The following is a 22,392-nucleotide window of genomic DNA, read 5'->3' as shown; positions in this document are numbered from 1 at the left end:
CTGACTTCAGTGGCAGCTGGCTTCAGGGCTCAAATACATGGATTCTTCCTCTGTTTCCCTTCCCCTCTTGTCGCTTTCCATCTCAGACCGCAGGTGAGCAGAGCAGCTCCAGACTCTCATTCTCCTGGGTGTGATCCTCAGACATCTCGGCCGGGTTCTTGTTGTGTCTTATTCCACCCCAACTGGATCACATTCTCACCCTTGATCCAGTTACCATGGTGAAAAGGGGCTGGTCCCATTGGGGGATCAGAGGAAGGGCAGTGTCCAGTGTCCATGACAAATGTCCACAGCAGTGGCTCCTCTGAATCAAATATGCCCAGGGCTGTTTCTTTTTTTCTTTGAGGTAGCATCATTGAGCCTTTCATCAAATATGCCCAGGGCTCGCTCTTTTTTTCTTTGAGGTAGCATCTGCAGGGAAGAAGAGAAGGGAAAATTGGGGAGCAGCCAGGTGACTGCTCTGTGAGAGAGTCACTGTGGACTAGAGATGACCTTGGGAGCAGACCGCGTGAGGCCGATCAACACTGAAGGAATGGGGCTTTTTGGGGGAAGAGCAGCCTCCAGGGGTGGAGGAGCAGGCCTTACCTGTGTAGAGGGCTCTTGGAGGAAGAAACTCGGTCTGTTTTGGCCTCAGGGACGGTGCCAGAGCCGGGCATTGGAAACTGCGTGAAGTTCAACATTAGTCCCATTTATGGAAGCCGATTTCTAACCTCACAGCTGCCGGAGAGCTCAGCCGCACTGAGAGGCAGGGCTTCCCTGTGCCTGAGCATTTATCGAGCGCTGATGGAGAGCCTGGCATGGTGTGCGGTGATTTACCTGCGTGATTGTGCTTATCCTGAGAACAATCCTGGACCCTAGGATTATCGTTCCCTGCAGAGGGGTTAAAAGGCTGCTTTTCAGAGTTGAGATGGGATTCAAAGCAAGGCCTGTGGACTCCAACATCCATACTCTTTCCACTTTACTGAGCTGCCTGTCAGTGGGAGCGTAATCACTCATTGTGAGTGAGGATATGGTTGATGCGATTCTGGTGTGAGATAACCTGCTCAGCCTTGATTGTGTTCTGTGATTTGTGAGTGATTTAAGTCTGGCTTTTCTTATCTGCAAAACAGAGCTAATAATGCTCTCACAGGAGTACTGAGAAGACTAAATAAAAGAAAATGGGAAGATGCTTTGCATTGATAAATCCAAGGTCAGTGGAAGGGGATTTGAATAGTCAGATCTCATGGACAGCTGAGGCTGGGAGCAGCAGGTGGCTGTGATGGCCTTGCCCCTCCTGTCCCTGAAGGCCCTGCCTGCCACGCTCCTTCGCTGAGCCAGCCAGCAATGCTTCTAGCTGTCCCTGGTATTGATCTCTTGCTTCATACCCACAATTTTATTTTATTGTTCTTTTAAAAAATTTATTATTTATTTACTTTTTTGAAACAGGGTCTTGCTCCGTTGCCAGGCTGTTGTGATCTCGGCTCACCGCAACCTCTGCCTTCCAGGCTCAAGCAATCCTCCCACCTCAGCTGGGACTACAGGCATGCACCATCCTGCCTGGCTAATTTTTGGTGTTTTTTCTAGAGATGAGGTTTTTCCATGTTGCCTAGGCTGGTCCCGAACTCCTGAACTCAAGCGATCCTCCTGCCTTGGCCTCCCAAAGTGCTGGGATTACAGGCATGAGCCAGTGCACCCGGCCTGATTGTTCTCAATATAGACAAAATACATGTGTTTTATATAAAATTCAGAAATGCAGACTAATCAAAAGAACATAAAGATATCCATTACCCCATCTATTCAAGGCAGTTGCTGTTAACACTATAGTTCATTTCCTTCCAGATCTTCTCTACACCTCCTATATGTGTGAATTTTTTTTTATAAAAGTGGGATTATACCATATATACTGCTTTGTGAACTGCTTTTTCTACTTCACTATAGATCGTAAACACTTTCCATGACAGTAGATACATTTCTGCAACATTTAAGCAGCTGTGTAACATTTCATAGTATGGATGAAGTATAATCTATTTAAGTAAAGCCTCTATTTTTGCACATGTAGGTTGTTTTCAGCTTTTCACTGTTATACACGAGGCTGTGATGAGTACCTTGTCAGCCTGGTCTTTGTGCCTGTTCTTTTTTTTTTTTTTTTTTTTTGAGACAGAGTCTCGCTCTGTCGCCCAGGCTGGAGTGCAGTGGCCTGATCTCAGCTCACTGCAAGCTCCGCCTCCTGGGTTTACGCCATTCTCCTGCCTCTGCCTCCCGAGTAGCTGGGACTACAGGCGCCCGCCACCTCGCCCGGCTAGTTTTTTGTATTTTTTTAGTAGAGACGGGGTTTCACCGTGTTAGCCAGGATGGTCTCAATCTCCTGACCTTGTGATCCGCCCGCCTCGGCCTCCCAAAGGTGCCTGTTCTTAATGATTTCCCGAGGAGAGGTTTCCAGCAGTGGAGTTTCTGGGTCAGAGAGGTATTTCCAGATTGCCCTGCAGAACGGGGCACCTGTGTCCTTTCCTACCTGCAGTGTGAGGAACCAGCCTCCTCTCATTCCAGCCAACACTGAATGCAATTCCTTTGATTTAAAAATGATCATTTATTCTTTAGCTGTGTATTGAGTGTAGGCTGTTTGGAAAATAAAAAAATATATATATACTTAATATTTATTTAAAAATATTTATAAATAAAATCAGGTACCCTACTATTACTTCAGCTGGTTAACCACTGTTAAACACACACACATACACACACATACACATTATATATAGTATATTTAATATTTTTATATACAATTGGGATTATGCTTTATATCCTATTTTATATTCTTTTTTCACTCTGTGTGTGTATGTATGTACAATTATTTTTCCACATCATTAAATATTTTTGAAAACATAGTTTTTAAAGGCTGCACAGTGGTGTGCCTTATGGAGTTTTTTTCTTTTTTTGAGACGGGGTCTTGCTTTGTCGCCCAGGTTGGAGTGCAGTGGCGCTATCTTGGCTCACTGCAACCTCCATCCCCCACACCGGGCTCAAGAGATCCTCCTGTCTCAGCCCCCACAAGTAGCTGAGATGACAGGCATGCACCACCACACCTGGCTAATTTTTAAATTTTTTGTAGAGATGGGATTTTGACACGTTGCCCAGGCTGGTCTCGAACTCCTGGGCTCAGGTGAGCCTCCCACCTTGACCTCCCAAAGTGCTGGGATTACAGACGTGAGCTGCGGTGCCGGGCCTATGAATATTTTTGAAACAGCTGCCCATGAAACATCTAGGTCATTTCAGTTTTCATATTATAAATACACTCTATAGCTTTTTTCCCCCAATTTATTTTATTTGGTAAAACATGTATAACAAAATTTCCCATCTTCATCATTTTTAAGTGCACAGTTCAGTGGGATTAAATGTATTCTTCACATTGCTGGGCAACTGTCACCACCATCCGTCTCCAGAACTCTTTCCCTTTTAAAAACTCATGAAACAATAACTCCCCATTCCCCTCCCACCCTCAGTTGCTGGCAGACACCATTCTACTTTCTGTCTGCCTGATTTTGCCTACTCTAGGTGCCTCATGTAAGTGGAGTCATGTGGTATTTGCCTTTTTGTGATTGGCCTACATTTCACTTAACACAGTGTTCTCAAGGTTCATCCATGTTGTAACATGTCAGAATTTTCTTTCATCTACAGGCAAAGTAATACCCTATTGTGTGCACGTATCACGTTTTGACTCAATTTGTGGCTTAACACATGGTCTGTCCTGGAAAATGTCTCATGTGTACTTGAGAAGAAAATTGGGTAGAGTGACTGTTTGTGTCTCTTAGGTCTAGTTGGCTTATTGTGTTAAGTCCTCTATGTCCTTATTTCTGTCTGGTTGTTTTGCTTGTTTGTTTTGTTTTGTTTTTTGAGATGGGGTTTCACTCTTGTTGCCCAGGCTGGAGTGCAATGGCACGATCTCGGCTCACCACAACCTCTGCCTCCTGGATTCAAGCGATTCTCCTGCCTCAGCCTCCTGAGTAGCTGGGATTACAGGCATGCGCCACCACGCCCAGCTAATTTTGTATTTTTAGTAGAGACGGGGTTTCTCCCTGTTGGTCAGGCTGGTCTTGAACTCCCGACCTCAGGTGATCTGCCCACCTCGGCCTCCTAAAGTGCTGGGATTACAGGTGTGAGCCACCATGCCTGGCCTGGTTGTTCTATTCATTCTTAAGAGAGGATTATTGAAGTTTCCAACTACTATTATAGAATTCTCTGTTTCTCCCTTCAATTCAATATATGATGTTTTTCCTTCATATATTTTGATGGTCTGTAATTACGTATGTAAATGTTTATAATTGTTATATCTTCTTACTGTATTGACTCTTTATTAATACATAACATCCTTCTTTGTCTCTTATTTGTGTATTTTTAGAGATGGGGTCTCATTCTGTCACCCAGGCTGGAGTGCAGTGGTGCTATCATAGCTCACTGTAACTTCGAATTCCTGGGCTCAAGAGATCTCCTGCTTCAGCCTGCCAAGTAGCTAGAATTACAGATGTGTACCATCATAACCCTGCTAATTTTTTTATTTTTTGTAGAGATAGGGTCTCACTATGTTGCCCAGGATAGTCTTAAACTCCTAGCATCAAATGACTCTCCTGCCTCAGCCTCCTGGTAGCTGAGATTACAGGAGTATGCCACCACACCCAACACCTTTTTTGATTTAAAGTCTGTTTTGTTGGATCTTAGTATAGCCATCCCTGCTCTCTTAGTTACTATTTGCATGAATATCTTTTTGTTTGTTTTGTGACAGAGTCTCACCCTGTCACCCAGGCTGCAGAACAGTGGTATGATTACAGCTCACTGCAGCCTCAGCCTCCTGAGTTCAAGTGATACTCTTGCCTCAGCCTCCCAAGTAGCTGGGACTAAAGGCTCATGTCACCATGTCTGGCTAATTTTTAAATTTTATTTTGTAGAGACGAAGTCTTACTGTGTTGCTCAGGCTGGTCTTGAATTCCCAGGCTTAAGCAATCCTCCCACCTCGGCCTCCCTGAAATATGAGCCACTTTGTCCACTCAGAATATCTTTTTCCATTCTTTCACTTTCAATATATTTGTGTCTGTGGATCTAGAGTCTCTTGTAAACAGCATATAGTTAGATCATGTTTTTTTAATGCATTCTGTCAATCTCCATCTTTTGATTGGCCCGGTTGAAATATCTGTTTCCATTCTTTCACTATCAATGTATTTGTGTCTGTGGATCTAGAGTCTCTTGTAGACAGCATATAGTTGGATCATGTTTTTTTAATGCATTCTGTCAATGTCCATCTTTTGACTGGAGAGTTTAATCCATTTCCATTTAAAGTAGGTACTGATGAGGGACTTACTTCTGTAATTTGCTATGTTTTCTACATGCCTTATAGCCTTTTTTGTCTCTTGCTTTATGCATTATTGTCTTCTTTTGTTAGTTGATTTTTTTTTTGTAGTGAAATGTTTAAATTTCTTTCTCATTTCCTTTTGTGTATATTTGCTAGCTGTTTTCTTTGTGGTTACCATGAAGATTCCATTTAATATCCTAAAGTTTAACACTCTAACTTAAAAGTATATAAGCTTGACTAACATACAAAAACTCCATTCCTGTAAAGCTCTATCCCCACCCCTTTCCATTACTGATGTCGCAAAATTATATCTTTATACATTGTATGCCCCAAAACATAAAGCTAATAATTCTTTTAAGTGCATTGTCTCTTAAATTATATAGGAAACAAAATGTGGAATTACAAACCAAAGTTATAATAATACTAGTTTTTGAGTAATAATTTAAAAAATATATTAGTCTCTTAAGTCATGTGGTTAATAAAAAGTGGAGTTACAAACCATTGTTACAATAATACTAGTTTTATAATTGCTAATGCATTCACTTTTATTGAGATCCTTAGTTCTTTATATAGCTTAGAGTTATTGCTTAGTGTCCTTTCATTTCACCTTGCACGGCTTGTGTGAACATTTCTTGCAGGGCAGTTCTAGTGGTAAAAAAAAACTCCTCAGCTTTTGTTTACTTGGGAATTTTTTAATTTCTCTCTCACTTTTGAAGGATAGCTTTGGCAGATACGGGATTCTTGGTTGATATGGTTTGCTCTGTGTCCCCATCCAGATCTCATTTTGAATTGTAATACCCATATGTTGAGTGAGGGATTTGTGATCTCCATGTATTAAGGGAGGGAGGTGATTGGTTCATGGGTGCAGTTTTCCCCATGCTGTTCTCCTGATAGTGAGTGAGGTCTCATGTGATCTGATGGTTTTGTAAGTGTTTGGAAGTTCTTCCTTCACTCTCTCTCTCTCCCCCACTGCCTTGTAAAGAAGGTGGCTGCATCCCCTTCCACCATGATTGTAAGTCTCCCGAGGCCTCCCCAGCAATGTGGAACTGTGAGCCAATTAATCCTCTTTCCTTTAGAAATTACCCAGGCTCAAGGAAGTTCTTTATAGCAGTGTGAAAATGGACTAGTACATTGGTTAAGAGTCTGTTTCTTTCAGCGCTTTGGATATATCAGCCTATTGCAATCTGGCCTGCTATGTTTCTGATGAGAAATCTGATAATTTTATTGAGGGTCCCTTGTATGTGACAAGTTGCTTCTTGTTGCTTTTAAGATTCTTTCTTTGTCCTTCAAAAGTTTGATTATAATGTGCCTTAGTATGGGTCTTTCTCAGTTCATTTTATTTGGAGTTTGTTGAGCTTCTTGGATGTTTATATTCTGGAGCTGAAAAAGTACAATAAATGGTAATTGTACTTTTCACTTACTATCTTTCACCAAATTTCAAAAGTTTTCAGTCATTATTTCTTCAAATATTCTCTCTGCTCCTTTCTCTTTCCCTTTTCCTTCTATAATTCCCACAATGCATATGTTAGTTCTCTTGATGGTGTTCCACATGTTTCTTAGGCTCTGTTCACTTTTCTTCAATCTTTTTTTCTGTTTGTTCTTCAGTGTCATAGTCATTTTTGTGTTGCTGTCACGTAACACTAGAAACTGGGTAGCTTATAAAGAAAAGAATTTATTTCTCACATTCCTGGAGGCTAGGAAGTCCAATATAAAGTGTCCTAGCATCTGGCAAGGGTCTTCTTGCCTTATCATCCCATGGTGGAAGGTGAGAGGGTGAGAGAAAGAAGGAAAAGGGGGCTGGATTTCCTCTTTTATAATGAATCCACTCCCAAGATAATGGCATTAATCACTCACTGTGTCTTCATGGTATGGTCACCACTTATCAGGCCCTACCTCCCAACACTGTTGCAATGGGGATTAAGTCTTCAATACACCCTTTTTATGGGACACATTCAAACCATAGCACTTATTCTTGATAATTTCTATTGTCTTGTCTTCAAGTTTACTGCCTGCTCAAGTTTGCCCTTGAAGCCCTCTAGTGAATTTTTCATCTCACTTATTGTACTTTTTCAGCTCTAGAATTTCACTTCTGTTTTTTATTGAGACATGGTCTTGCTCTGTCACCCAGGCTTGAATGCTGTGGCACTATCACAGCTCAGTGTAAGCTTGGGCTCCTGGGCTCAAGTGATGCTCCTGCCTTAGCCTCCCAAAGTGCTGCAGTTACAGGTGTGAGCTACTGCACCCAGCCCAGAATTTCTTTCTTTCTTTCTTTTTTTTTTTTTCATATATAAACTATTTATTAACAGACAAGACCTACAAACTTATTTCTTCTTGGACTCACCCACAGTGTGGCTATGGTGGCCAGTGGTCTTGGTGTGCTGACTTTGGACATGAAGGCCCCAGAAGTGGCGCAGCCCTCTGTGGGCTCGAATTTTCTTCAGTCGCTCCAGGTCTTCACGAAGCTTGTCCAGACCATTGACTAGGACCTGGCTATATTTTCCATCCTTTACACCCTTCTGCCTGTTCAAGAACCAGTCTGGGATCTTGTACTGGCGTGGATTCTGCATAATGGTGATCACACGTTCCACCTCATCCTCAGTGAGTTCTCCCACCCTCTTGGTGTGGTCAAGTGTCTGCTTTCCTCAACACCACATGAGCATATCTTCGGCCCACACCCTTAATGGCAGTGATGGCAAAGCCTGTTTTCCACCGCCCATCGATGTTGGTGTTCAGTACTTGCAAAATACGCTGGAACTTTTCAGGGATCTCTAGAGACATGGCGACAGCACAAGCGGTGGCACGCAGGCCTCCTGTCCAGAATTTCTTATTGGTTTTTGTTTTAGGTTTTCTGTCTCCTTTTTGACATTTCAATTTTGTACATACATCATTTTCTTGACTTTCGCCACATCTTCCTTCAGTCCCTTGAGCATCTTTAAAATGGTTGTTTCTTTGTCTGGTAGATCTGCCATCAGGTCTTTTTCAAGGACAGTTTCAGTTGATATATACTTTTCCTCTGAATGGGCTGCTCTTTCCATTTTTGTGTGTGTGCCTTGTGATTTTTTTGTTGTTATTGAAAAATAGACATTTGAATCTAATAATGTGGTAACTCTGGAAATTGGATTCTCCCTGTTCCTCAGGGTTTGCTGCTTTTGTTTATTTAAAAAAGAAAAAAAGTGTTGTAGGCTCTCTTTGTGCCAAGGATCAGCCTGGGGTATATATTTGAGGTCTTCTTAGGTCTTCTCTGAGTCTGTGCCTTTCCATGGGCATGCATGGTCAACCATCTAATTTTCCCCATGTATGTAGTTGCCTTTAAATGCTCTAGTCTCAAATGTCTGGCTCTCAAAAAGGAAAAAGAGAAAAATGAGGCTGGGGGAAGGGCACTGGCCCTTTAAATCCTCTGGATGTCACTTCTGTTGGTATATGTGGGGTGGCTTGCAATAATGAAGGGAGGTACAGCAACAATGGCTACTGCTTGTTGTCTGCACCCCTGTGATCAGAAGCAACAGTCAGTGATCAGAACACAGATACCCAATATTTGGAGGAGAGGGTGCTCTTTGCCCACCCTAGCTCCTGCAAGCTTCATATTTGCTTCTCTAGGAATGTGTTCACAGATTCTACTATGCTAAGAGCTGAAATTAACTGCAATTTACCATCAAGATTTCCCCCTGGAAATTGCAAGCCTCCAAGAGACCCCAGAGTTCCAAAATAGTTATATTGAACAGATTGTGCCAGTACAATAGTTGTCTATGGGGGAAGATAGATTCCTGGTGCTTCATAGTCCACCATCTTCCCGGAATTCTGTTTATAGCTTTTTAAATAACAGACTTATTGATATATAATTTATATACCATACAATTCAACCCTTTAAAGTATACAATTCAGTGGTTTTTAGTATATTCAGAGTTGTGCAACCATCACCGCAATCAATTTCAGAAAATTTTTATTACTCCAAAAAAGAAACCTTTACCCATTAACAGTTACTTCCCATTTCCTGAATCCCACCCCAACTCTATAGCCCTAGTCAGCTACTAATCTGTACCCTGTCTCTATAGATTTGCCTGGTCCAGACATTTTTTATAAATGAAATCATTTTACTTTTTGTATCTGGCTTCTTTCATTTAGCATAATGTTTTAAAGGTTCTTATATGTTGCTGCATGTGTCATTCCTTTTTGTGGCTGAATATTACATTGTATGGATATACCATTTTGCATATTTTGTTCATTCATCAGTTGGTAGACAGCAGGTTGTTTCTATTATTTGACTATTATTAATAATGCTGCTATGAACATTTATGTACAAGTTTTTTGGTGAGCATAATCCCATCCAAAGCATTTTGGGTTTTCATTTATCTTGGATACATACTTAGGGGTGGGATTATTGGATTACGTGGTAACTCTGAGTGTAAGTTTCTGAGGAACTGCAAGCTGTTTGCCAGAGCAGCTCCACCTGCATGAAGGTTCTAATTTCTTCACATCCTCATCAACACTTGTTGTTATCTGTCTTTTTGATTATAGCCATCCTAGAGTGTATGAAATGGTATCTCATTGTGGTTTTTATTTGCATTTCCCTAATGATAAGTGGTATTAAGCAATTTTTCATGTGCTTATTGGCCATTTGTGTATCTTCTTTGGAGAAATATCTATTCAGATTCTTTGCCCATTTTTAATTGGATTATTTGTCTTTCTATTATCGAGTTGTAGTAGTTCTTTTTTTTTTGAGACGGAGTCTCGCTCTGTTGCCCAGGCTCGAGTGCAATGGCACGATCTCAGCTCACTGCAAGCTCCGCCTCCTGGGTTCGCGCCATTCTCCTGCCTCAGCCTCCCGAGTAGCTGGGACTACAGGCGCCCGCCACCTTGCCCGGCTAGCTTTTTGTATTTTTTAGTAGAGACGGGGTTTCACCGGGTTAGCCAGGATGGTCTCGATCTCCTGACCTCGTGATCCGCCCGTCTCGGCCTCCCAAAGTGCTGGGATTACAGGCTTGAGCCACTGCGCCCGGCCTAGTAGTTCTTTATATATCCTAAATACAATTTCTTTTACAGATATATGGTTTGTAAATATTTTCTCCAATTTTGTGGGTTGTCTTTCACTCTGATGTCCTTTGAAATGCAAACATTTTTCATTTTGATTAAGTCCAGTTCACTTTTTCTTTTATTATTTTTGTCCTTTTGGTTTTGTATCTAAGAAACCACTGCCTAATCAAGTTTATGAAGATTTACTCTTGTGGTTTCTTCTATGTGTTTTATAGTTTTTACTCTTAAATTTAGGTGTCTGATCCATTTTGAGTTAATTTTTGTATATTTTTGTGAGGTCAGTATCCACCTTCATTCTTTTTGTATGTGGAAAGTGGTTTCAGCACCATTTGTTGAAAATACTGTTCTTTCTCCATTGAATTGTCTTGGCATGCTTGTTGAAAATTAGTTGAGCATATATGTAAGTGTTTATTTCTGGACTCTCTGTTCTATTCCACTGGTCTGTATGTCTGTCCTTATGCCAATACCACACTGTCTTTATTACTGTAGCTTTGTAGTACATTTTGAGTTTGGGGAGTATGAGTTTTCTAACTTTGTTCTTCTTTTTCAAGATTGTTTTGGCTTACATTTCCATATAAATTTTAGGGTCAGGTTGTAAATTAGTGTAAGAAATAATACTTGATAGGGATTGTGTTGAATCTGTAGATTGATTTGGGAAGTATTGCTATCTTAACAATATCAGGTCTTCCAATCCATGAACATGGGATGTCTTCTTTAATTTCCTTCAAAAATGTTTTGTAGGCCGGGTACGGTGGCTCAAGTCTGTAATCCCAGCACTTTGGGAGGCCGAGATGGGCGGATCACGAGGTCAGGAGATCGAGACCATCCTGGCTAACACGGTGAAACCCCATCTCTACTAAAAAAAAAATACAAAAAACTAGCTGGGCGAGGTGGCGGGCGCCTGTAGTCCCAGCTACTCGGGAAGCTGAGGCAGGAGAATGGTGTAAACCCGGGAGGCGGAGCTTGCAGTAAGCTGAGATCCGGCCACTGCACTCCAGCCCGGGCAACAGAGTGAGACTCTGTCTCAAAAAACAAAACAAAACAAAAATGTTTTGTAGATTTTTTGGCATTCAAGTCTTACATTCCTTTTGTTAAATTTATTCTCAGTGTTCTTTTTTATGTTATTATAAGTGAAACTATTTTTAAAATTTCACTTTCAGATTGCTCATTACTAAGGTATAGAAATACAGCTCATTTTAGCCGGGCGCGGTGGCTCAAGCCTGTAATCCCAGCACTTTGGGAGGCTGAGAAGGGCGGATCACGAGGTCAGGAGACTGAGACCATCCTGGCTAATACGGTGAAACCCCGTCTCTACTAAAAATACAATAAACTAGCCGGGCGAGGTGGTGGACGCCTGTAGTCCCAGCTACTCGGGAGGCTGAGGCAGGAGAATGGCGTGAACCTGGGAGGCGGAGCTTGCAGTGAGCTGAGATCAGGCCACTGCACTCCAGCCTGGGTGACAGAGCGAGACTCCGTCTCAAAAAAAAAAAAAAAAAAAAAAAGAAATACAGCTCATTTTTGTTTATTAATCTTGTATCCTTTAACCCTGCTGAACTCATTGTTTTTGTGGATTCTTTAGGGTTTTTAAAATATATAAGATCATGGCATTTGCAAATAAAGATAATTTTCCTTTCCAATCTGGATGACTTTGTTGCTTTATATTGCCTAATTGTGCTGACTAGTATCTCCAGTACAATGTTGATTAGAAATGACCAGAGTGGACATCCTTATTTTAGGGGGAAAGCATTCAGTTTTTCACCATTAAGATGTTAGCAGTGGGCCGGGCGCAGTGGCTCACGCCTGTAATCCCAGCACTTTGGGAGGCCGAGGCAAGCGGATCACAAGGTCAGGAGATCGAGACCAGCCTGACTAACATGGGGAAACCCCGTCTCTACTAAAAAAAATACAAAAAAATTAGCTGGGCGTGGTGGTAGGCATCTATAGTCCCGGCTACTCACGGGGGTGAGGCAGGAGAATGGTGTGAACCTGGGAGGCGGAGCTTGTAGTGAGCCGAGATCGCGCCACTGCACTCCAGCCTGGGCGACAGAGCGAGACTCCGCCTCCAAAAAAAAAAAAAAAAGATGTTAGCAGTGGCATTTTCATAGATAGCCTTTATCAACTTGAAGAAGCTCTTTTCTATTTTTAGTTTGTTGTTTTTATCATTATAGGGTGTTAGACACTAATTTTTTTATTGCATTGTTCATGTAATTTTTGTGCTTTATTTTTTAAATATGGTGTTTTACACTGAATGATTTTCATATATTAAACCAATCTTGCATTCCTGAATTAAATCCCATTTGGTCATGGTATATGATTTTTTAATACGTTGCTAGGTTCCATGTCCTAATATTTTGTAGGGGGTTTTAATATCTGTATTCATAATAGATATTGGTGGTATTCTTGTGAGGTCTTTGGTTTTGGTGTCGATGTTACACTGGTGTCATAGAATGAGTTGTGAAGTGTTCCCTCCTTTCTGCTTTTTGGAGGAGTTCCTGAAGAATTGGGGGTAGTTCTTCAAGTATTTGGTACAGTTCACCAAGGAAGCCATCTGAGCCTGGGCTTTGCTTTGTAGAAGTTGTTTGATTGCTAATTCAATCTCTAGTTACCTTGTTGTTTTAATTGATTTTAATAGACTTTACTTGCTCTCTCTGTTCTTTTGTATGGTATGTTTTCACTGGAGCCCTTAGCCTCTTGATCATGGCAAACAACCCTGATTCAAAAGTAGTTATCTTTAGTCATTTCCCAGTTTCAGGGGTGATGGCTTTGAGGAGTAGTCTCTATTCTGTTCTATAGCAATACTTCGAATAGGAGCCCATCTCATGTTATAGAGCAAACCCGATACATGTCATAGTCAAGGGAAGCAACACTTCCTGTATTTGCAATTGATTGACAAAATCAGCCTGGTGGATAAGTCCTATTTTTTCTGCCAGGAAACTGCCAGACCCTGCCAAGTTTTAAGCAGGAGGAATGACTTACTTAAGTTTTTAAGCAAGAAAGATCTTTCTGGCACAGAGTGGAGAATAGATTAGAAGGAATGAAAGATTCTAGCAAAGGAGACTGGTTAAGGGGGTTAGTTGGCTTTGGGCCCTTTCTCTGTTCTGCATTTCAGGGGGCTGAATTCGGCAGGCTGTTTCCCAGGTGCCCAAGTCAGTGGTTTCTGCCTGGGTTTGGTCAAGAAGAGGCACTGGTAGGAAACTGGAAGAGAGAGATAAGCCAGGGTATTTCTGTCTGCCTCAGGCAGCACCTTTGCCAGCAATGATGTCTCTTCAGTTGTCCTAGCTCCTGTCAGATGAAACCTTTCTCTGTAGTTTTAGTGCCCACTAGGGAGCTTCCTCTGGGTTTTGGCTCTCTATGGCCCTAGCTTCTGAGCTCTTAAGACTCTACCTCCTCCCCATGTTCTTTCCAGTCCTGGGGATGTTAGTGCTTCCTGCTATTTCAGAATTCTGGGGTACAAAACCATCCTGTTTGGCCTCTTATCTCTTTCATCTCCTATGCAGACAATTCCATACATTCAATTCCCTTTATTTGAAAGAACTAGAGTGTTTTCATTATCCTAACTGGATTCTGACAGGTATCAGAGGTATTGCAAAAGCTTAGATTCCAAGTACAAAGTGCTGAGCCATGGCAGGGGCAGGCAAGTCAGAATCCAGAGTCATTTGAAAGAGAAGCAGTAGGCCAGAGACATAGGCTGTGTGTGTTGGGAGTTGTATGGGAAGGTGGTTGAGGGAGGAATCCAGATGACAGTGAAATTTTTAGTTTAGCTCGCTGGGCAGGTAATGATGTTGTTAAACCAAGTGAAAACTGCAGGAGTGTAATTGCCCATTGCATTCTTCCTGCCCACTGCACAGACAAAACCAACTCACTAAGGCCACAGCATTGCAATAAAGAGTTTAATTGACATGAGGCTGGCTGTGCCACACGGGTGATGGAGTTATGAATCAAATCAATCTCTGAAAATTCGGGGCTAGAGTTTTTCAAGGATAGTTTGGCAGGCACGGGAATGGGTGCTGCTGATTGATTGGGGATAAAATCATAGGGGTGTGAAAAATGGTCTTCATGTGCTGAGCCCGCTTCTGGGTGGGGCCACAAAGCATGACCCTGTGGTGGATCTGGTGGGGCTGTTAGTTGTCAGAAATGCCAAAACCTGAAGAGATACCTCAAAAGGCCAATCTTAGATTCTACAGTAGTGATGTTATCTGCAGGAGTAACTGGGGAAGTTGCAAATCTTGTGACCTCTGGAACAATGGCTGGTAATCACTTATGCCTTAGCAGAATTCAGGCTCCTCTCATCCTCCTAACCTGGTGGTCTTTCACTAGCTTGACAGAGGCAGTTGAGTTTTGGGGAAGTGCTATTATCTTTTAAACTATAAACTAAATATCTCCCAAAGTTAGCTTAACCTAAGCCCAGGAATACCATAGTTTGGGGGCTAATGGCAAGATAGGGGTTGGTTAGATCAGATCCCTTTCACTGTCATAACTTAGATCTCTTTCACTGTCATAATTTTCTCACTGTTACAATTTTTGCAAAGGCAATTTCAGGAGATGGAGCCCATTTTCCTTGGAGGGTAGAGGGAAGATACTGGGTTGGCTGAACATGGTGAAATCTCTTTGTCCACAAGAGGGTGCTATCCTGGGGAAACATTGGAATTCTTGGCTAGTGGTCAGCATGAAGGTTTCCAGGCTATTGGTTTGTTGGTCAGGATTCAGGAATAGGTCTGCGTATAGGGGCAGGACTTGGTTAAAACCCAGGAGTGGCTGAAGCTCATTTGGAGGGCATGGCTAGAGGCTGGGCCCTGCAAGGCCCCAGCAAGTAACATGACAGCTTGCCTCCCAGGGCTCTGGGCTAGTGAAGGGGTGGAGGGATGCCGATGACACAGAGCTTTCGCCTGGGGTTTACAGTGCCTGAAATACATGAGCATTTGGACATTTGTGCTGGATTTACATTCTCAGTTAAAGTGACGTTAAAATGTGGTGAAGAGTGTAAATAGTGGCCTGAGTGTCAGGACAAGCCCATGTGAGGTTTAAATGTACCATGGACAAACTCATATTGATATTCAGGAGCTAGTTATCTCAAAAAAAGAGTTATTCTCTCCCTTATTGCTTGAAGCTCGAGTTCAAGTCCTCCTGCTAACCCTGGCAGGTCTAGGTATGGTGTGCACCTCTCCAGACTGTGGAGGATATGTCCTAGTCTTGGCAGGCTGGCTGCATGTCCTGCTGTATCCCACCCATCCTCTGCTCCAGGCTGCCTGCCTCCTTGCCCACCTGCTCTCACCCCTGCCAGGCCAACCCCCCACCTCTGTTTATCTTCTCCATCCATCTGGGAGTCCTCTCTTCCCTGTGCTGAGTCCGCCCTTGGTGACACCCGTTGTTGCGTACAGACCTCTCCAGCCCCGTTTGTCCACACCAATCTCTCCATCCTCTGATTTCACTTCTATTTATAGCTAGTACCATCTAATTTGGCATTCAGATTTTGTTTAATTATTTCACATCTGCCATTTGCCTCTCTCAAACTAGACTGTATAATTTATTAATTCATTAAATCAGCAAATATGTGAGTGCTTATTCTGGGTTGGGTGTTGAGGCTGTGTCGTATCTAAGCTGCCTGCTTTATCTCCCTGCATTTGCGCCAGGGACAACAGTGCCTGCTGCACAGGGGTGCCTGTGACAGGGCCATCCTTTAACATTTTGCCCTGGCATCCAGGGGCACACTATTGAAGATAAACTCTAGCTGAATAACACACAAGGTGCCTAAGCAAAAGGGCAACCTTAGTGTATTCTGAGATCCACTTCATTTCAGGTGAAAATAGGTTTTGGTTTGGGCCTGAAATAAAAACAAATACTCTTGTGTCTAACGCCTCTTCTGCCTGCACTCACCGACGGGCTGGTTCATCTCCATTTGTCAACTTTCAAGCTGTTTGGCTCTCAAGGGACTGCCTCCCACTGCTCATTTCCTCTGACAGCAGGTGACTCTCTGGGCCTCCTTAATGCAGTTTTCGCCTCTGCAATGTGTGGTGGTGGCCGCTGTAGTTTTTATTCTTAGGGTTTGGGTGCTTACTTCTAGGATCTCCTTGGGGCCTAGACTGCTACAAACCTAGTGAGGTTGTAAGACATCTCCTAGTCCAGACTCGTGTTTTATATTTTCAAACTCCAAGTACAGTTCTTGTTCCACTATCACCCATCCCTTGGCTTCCGTCGTTTCCAAACCATGTCTGGTGTTCATTTTCTTCTCCCAAATGTTCGTGATGCTTTGGGAATGTAAAAAGCATCCATATTTGGAAAGCTCAGAACTCTCTCGGGGGCGGGAGCAGAGCACAGATTGTTCTGTGGAGGAGAGAGTCATGTGCGGCTCAGAGCGTGGCTCTCCGGAGTGGGTCGGAGTGGGGCAGAAGAGCAGGAAGGAACCTGGGGCCCGCCTGGCTGGGCCTCCCCTGAACCAGGCAGAGGCAGACAGCTGCCCTCCAGGGCCCACTGGTTTGTTGAGTGCCTACTGTGTGCCAGGTTCTGGAATTGTAAAATACAATAAATTATTAATAATAATTACAGCATTCCTTCTAGACACTGTTCTAAGCACTTGTCCTTTAGCTCCCTTTATCCTCACAACAACCCTAGAGCTAGAGACAGGAATAGTGCTCCCATTGGAGAGGTGGAGTGAGGGGTGCCTGCTTCCTGGACTGGGGCTGGCAGGTCGTTTGGGGAGGGGTTCCCAGGTACACATTCCGCCAAGTCCGGACTGAAGGAGGACACGTCTATCCTGGTGTGCTGGGAGGTGCCTTAGTTTGCGTTTAGCCACCTGTGAACGAGTCTTGGGACCTCTTAAGGCTATTTAACTCTGGGCCACATCAACTAGGACTCGCTGCCAGCTGCCGCCCAAGGTCGTCCCGCAGCGCCTCAGCAGCCGCCGCCAGGGGTCGCGGGAGCCGCGTCCTAGCAGAGCCTAGCGCCACGGCCGCGCATGCCCAAAACTGCTCCGGGCGTCCTCGGCCGGGTCGGCCTTGGGGCCGTGCCCCGCCCCGCGTCCCGCCCCGCCCCGCCCCGCCTCCCCTCACCTCGCGCTCGCGACCTGCCCCGCCCACTGCTCTCCCCGCCCTCCCTCCGCCCCGCCCCGCGCTCTTCCCCGTCTCACCCCGCCCCTCCTCGCGCGCTCGCCCGCTCCGCCCCGCCCCGCCCGGCGGTCCTGGAGCCCCTACCCTGCGTCCTGCGCTGGTGCAGCCTCAGGAAGGCAGGACTGGTTCCTGCCGCGGCCCCCGGGACAGTGGTCCCCCAGGGCCGGCTGACCATTTGCAGCCCCTGAACTCGAGCTGATTCTGCGATTCAGCTCGAGTTCAGGGATGGAGAAGAAAGGCAAACTTGCCAACCCTCTTGATTAACCTCGCATTAGTGAGCCTCCTTAGGGACTCACCAAGCCGAGCTCTCTGGGAGGCGTTCACACTCACACGCCCTGGCTGTTCCCAGGCAGCAGCAGAGCCTTCACCGATGTGCCCCTTTATTGTTTTCTGGGACCACATCTATAGAGACTCTTGTAGACGCTGACAGCATTTAATACGTTAAACATTCAATGCGTGGATATTTACAAAGAGAAAGGATGTAAAGGTGTGTTTCCTGCTTTAGCAGGAATTGAAGTACGTACTATTTTTCATGAACCGAAAATCGCTGGTCATAAGGACTGTGGAAGCCCAAGGAGGATTTTCCTGGAGTGTTTCTGGATAGATTCGTGTCTTAAAGTGAGATCTAATCCCAGCCTTTATGAATTGGATATTTGCTAATGACCATGATCTTCTAGGTGTCATCCTAGAGCCGTAGGACAGACAAGTGACCGCTGACATTGCCTTTTCCCTGGCAGAAAAAGTCTCCAGTCTATTGGGAGCTGTGTGGCAACTGCTGTGGACCTGCTGTGGTAGTAGTAAGCTCATTGGATCAGGATTTGCCCATGTGACCTTGGGCAAATCATCTCTGAGCTTGAATCTCCTCATTTGCAAAGAGAGGACAGGAGAGAAGATAGAGCTCGATCTTTTTTCCTTGAGAATCTGCTTTGCTTTGCTTTTCTCTTTCTTTTATTTTCTTTCTTTCTTTCTTTCTTTCTTTCTTTCTTTCTTTCTTTCTCTCTCTCTCTCTTTCTTTCTTTCTCTCTTTCTCTCTTTCTCCCTTCCCCCTTTCCTCCCTTCCTCCCTCCCTCCTTCACTCCCTCCTTTCTTTCTTTCTTTCTTTTCTTTTCTTTCTTTCTTTCTTTTTTCCTTCCTTCCTTCCTTCCTTCCTTCCTTCCTTCCTTCCTTCCTTCCTTCCTTCCTTCCTTCCTTCCTTCCCTTTCCTTTCTTTTCTTTTCTTTTCTTTCTTTCGACAGGGTCCTGCTCTATCACCCAGGCTGGAGTGCAGTAGTGCAATCATAGCTCCCTGCAGCCCCAGACTCCTGGGCTCAAGTGATATCCCTAACTTGTCTTCCCAAAGTGTTGGGCATACAGGTGTGAGCCACTGCGCTACGATTGCTTTTCATTTTTGGAAACTTTGAGATCACTTCGGGTGCAGTGAAAAAAAGTAGTTTTATAGAAAAGTCCATGAGTGGAGGGAACGGGGTGGTTCAGGGGAGTTTTCCGGGGTGCTTTCTTTTGCCTATGTAGGAAACCTAGAAATGTGGAAGTAGGGGTTGTGAGGGGGCGCTGTGGGGCCATGGCCTGGTGCAGATCCACCACGTGAGGCCTTCTGCTAGCTGTTTGTCTCTGACTCCATGATCGCTTCAGCCTCTTCCCATTCTGGATTCTGCTCATGGTGGGCGACTGGATAGGTGTATTGCATGTGGCCGCTCATCTCAGGTTGCTGGTCAAAGCTTCCTGTTTATATTTAGACCGTGTAAGAAGAGTAAGAACCCTTTTATTGCCCCTGACCCATATTCATATTTAATGTTGCTTGTGTTAGTCGGCTCCTCATTGGTTCTCTTTTTGGAAGCAAGCAGAGACTCAGAGAGTCCAGAGGAAGCTCAGAGGGCTGGAGCTTTAGTTCCGGTCGACTGAGGTGCTTGTTCTTAATTCTTCCGTAACACCATGTCTGCCTCAGTCACTGCATTTTTAACATACTTTTGAAAACATCTTTCTCGGCCAGACGCGGTGGCTCACGCCTGTAATCCCAGCACTTTGGGAGGCCGAGGTGGGCAGATCACCTGAGGTCAGGAGTTTGAGACCAGCCTGGCTAACATGGTGAAACCCCGTTTCTACTAAAAATACAAAAAATTAGCTGGGTGTGGTGGCGTGCGCCTGTAATCCCAGTTACTCGGGAGGCTGAGGCAGGAGAATCGCTTGAACCCGGGAGGTGGAGGTTGCAGTGAGCCGAGATCGTGCCATTGCACTCTAGCCTGGATGATAAGACCAAAACTCCATCTCAAAAAAAAAAAAAAAAGAAGGAAAGAAAGAAAAGAAGACATCTTTGTCTTCCACTAGAGGTGAAATTTCAAGGACAAAGAAATTTCTTAAGGGCAGAGTCCTGTTCTGTGAAGCCCATCCCTAGCCCAAAATCCTGCCTGCAGTTGGTGCCTAGCGAGAATTTGTGGAATGGAGCAAGCACAGGACTCCTGTTCACTGGCTGCTCTCACTCCTTGTTATAGTTGGGGACCCCAGAGGCTACACTTACTCATCACTGGTGTGATGAGTCCCCTCTTCTTAGGAAGGAAACTAGAACCAAGACCAAAATTACAAAGCATCACGTGTTAGTAAGGTTGTGGGTCTGTGCCAAAATGTGCACTGTGTTTGATTTTGAACAGTGGGAATATGAGTGGTTGTGATTGTCTTCTTGATGCTTTTCTGCATTTTTCAGCTACCCCTCAACAGAAATTGAGGAGGATTATTATTGTCCCAGGAAAGGCTGTCCCTTTATTCGTGTATAAATTATCAATATGATATATGATGTATATATTAAATAACAGCTTGACTGAGAAATTATTCACACACCGTAAAATTCACCCATTAAAAGTGTACACCTCTGTGGTTTTAGTATATTCACATAGAATATCATATTGATAAGAGTACTTATTGAGTATTTACTGTATGCCAGGCACTGGGCCGAGCCTTCTAATAGTCAGTTGAAACAAGTGCTGTCTTGTTCATTTGCTTGATGAGGAACAGAGGCTCTGTGATGTTAAGTAGCTTGCTGCAAATCACCCAGCTGGTAAATGGAGAAGCAAGGGTTTGAATCCAGGTCTGTCAGAAGCCCAGACATTTTCTTTTTTTTCTTTTTTTTTAAGTGACAGGGTCTTGCTCTTTTGCCCAGGCTGGAGTGCAGTAGCATGATAATGACTCACTGTAATCTTGAACTCCTGGGCTCAAGCGGTACTCCCCTCTCAGCCTCTTGAGTAGCTGGGACTACAAGTGTGCACTACCACGCACAGCTAATTTAAAAAAAAAATTATTATTTTTTTTAAAGAGGGGTTCTCACTATGTTACACAGGCTGGTCTCAAACTCCTGGCCCCAAGTAATCCTTCGGCCTTGGCCTCCCAAAGCACTAGGCTTGCAGGTATGAGCCACTGTGCCCAGCTCTGCATTTTCATTCTTAATATTTGACCCAGCAGTTCAGCAGTTAAATAGCAGAGGTGATTTTTAGAAGGAAGATGAAAAATAATATAACAAGACAGGTTACCACGTGGTCCACCCTAGGTGTATGTCTAATTCCATCCCTACGTATATATCTAAGAGAATTGGAAATGTGTGCCTGCACAAGAGCCAATACCTGAATGCTCACAGCAGCATTTTCAAACATCCCCCAAGTGGAGACAACCCAATTGTTCATCAACTGATAAATAAATAAAAAGTGGTCTATCCATACAATGGAATATTATTTGGCAATGAAAAGGAATGAAGTTTTTGAGTTAGATAGAGGTCATGGCTGTGTAATATTGTGAATGTGCTAAATGCTACTGAAGTAATCATTTTAAAATGATTAATTTTGTGTTATGTGAATTTCACCTCAGTTGAAAAAAAAGAATGAAGTTCTGATATTTGTTGTAATAGCTGTGAATCTTGAAAACATTATGCTAAGTCAGAGAAGCCACATACAAAAGATCACATACTGTATGATTCCATTTATATGAACCATCCAGAAGCGACAAATACATGGAGACAGAAAGCAGATTAGCAGTTCCCAGGGGCTGAGAGAAGGGTAGAATAGGGAGGAACTGCTGATAGAGATGGGGCTTTTCAGGGGGTGCTGAAAATGTTCTGGAATTAGCTAGAGGTGACTATGTGAATATACTAAAACCATAGAGGTGTACACTTTTAATGGGTGAATTTTATGGTGTGTGAATAATATCTCAATCAAGCTGTTATTTAATATATACAAAAGTAGTATAATAAACAAATAAAATTCTTCTACTTGGAGACTTTCCAGCCTACTGTTACCTAAATCTAATAGTGAGGTAATAAATAATAATAATCAGAAGTTCCTATTTTCTGAGTGTCTGCTATGTGCCAGGCACTGTTCTAAGCATGTAGCATTTTTGCATGTAAAGTTAGCTGTGGACTAGAAAGCAAGGAGTCTGGCTTCAGATCCCGCATGGTCACTCCACTGTACTGCTTTACGTATAAAGACAGATACATCAAAGAGATGAGAGTGGGAGGTAGAGGCTGAGAACAAGAAATCAGGAGTTAGGCTGTCTGGGTTGGAATCCTAGCTCTGCCACTTACCAGTTGTACACTCTTGGGTGAGCTACTTGACTAGAGCCCTAGTTTCCTTATCTCCAATGTGGAGATGATAGTAAATCTGCCCTCGTAGGGTTCTCACATAGGGTTCCCTCATAGCGTTTATAGATGAATTATTGCAGACTCTGAGAACAGTATCTGGCACGTAACTAGCACCCAATACATGTTATCTTTATTACTATTATAGGGTTACTAAATAGAGACTGAAAGAGCATAAATTCAAGTTGCAAACTCTCATTTAGTGAGCATTTCAGGTTGAGCTAGCATCTCATTTGCTCACAGAATTGTGGAGCCGGAAGGGACATTGAAAGACCATCTGCTCTCGCAAGGGAATGTCTAATCCAAGGCTGGCTTCCTCTTCATTTATG

At 43.6% G+C, this 22,392-nt stretch overlaps 1 protein-coding gene and 1 pseudogene across 3 annotated transcripts in view; one reads left to right on the top strand and one right to left on the bottom strand.

The window, feature by feature from the left end:
- TTC7B (tetratricopeptide repeat domain 7B) overlaps window positions 1-22,392 on the top strand; it is a 274,767-nt gene that overhangs the window by 37,392 nt on the left and 214,983 nt on the right. The gene's annotated exons all lie outside the window — the stretch shown is intronic.
- Window positions 7,639-8,095, bottom strand: LOC112629166 (annotated as a pseudogene).

Source organism: Theropithecus gelada, chromosome 7b (assembly GCF_003255815.1).
Source record: "Theropithecus gelada isolate Dixy chromosome 7b, Tgel_1.0, whole genome shotgun sequence".
NCBI lineage: Eukaryota > Metazoa > Chordata > Mammalia > Primates > Cercopithecidae > Theropithecus > Theropithecus gelada.
This window is presented reverse-complemented; position numbering and strand designations above follow the sequence as displayed.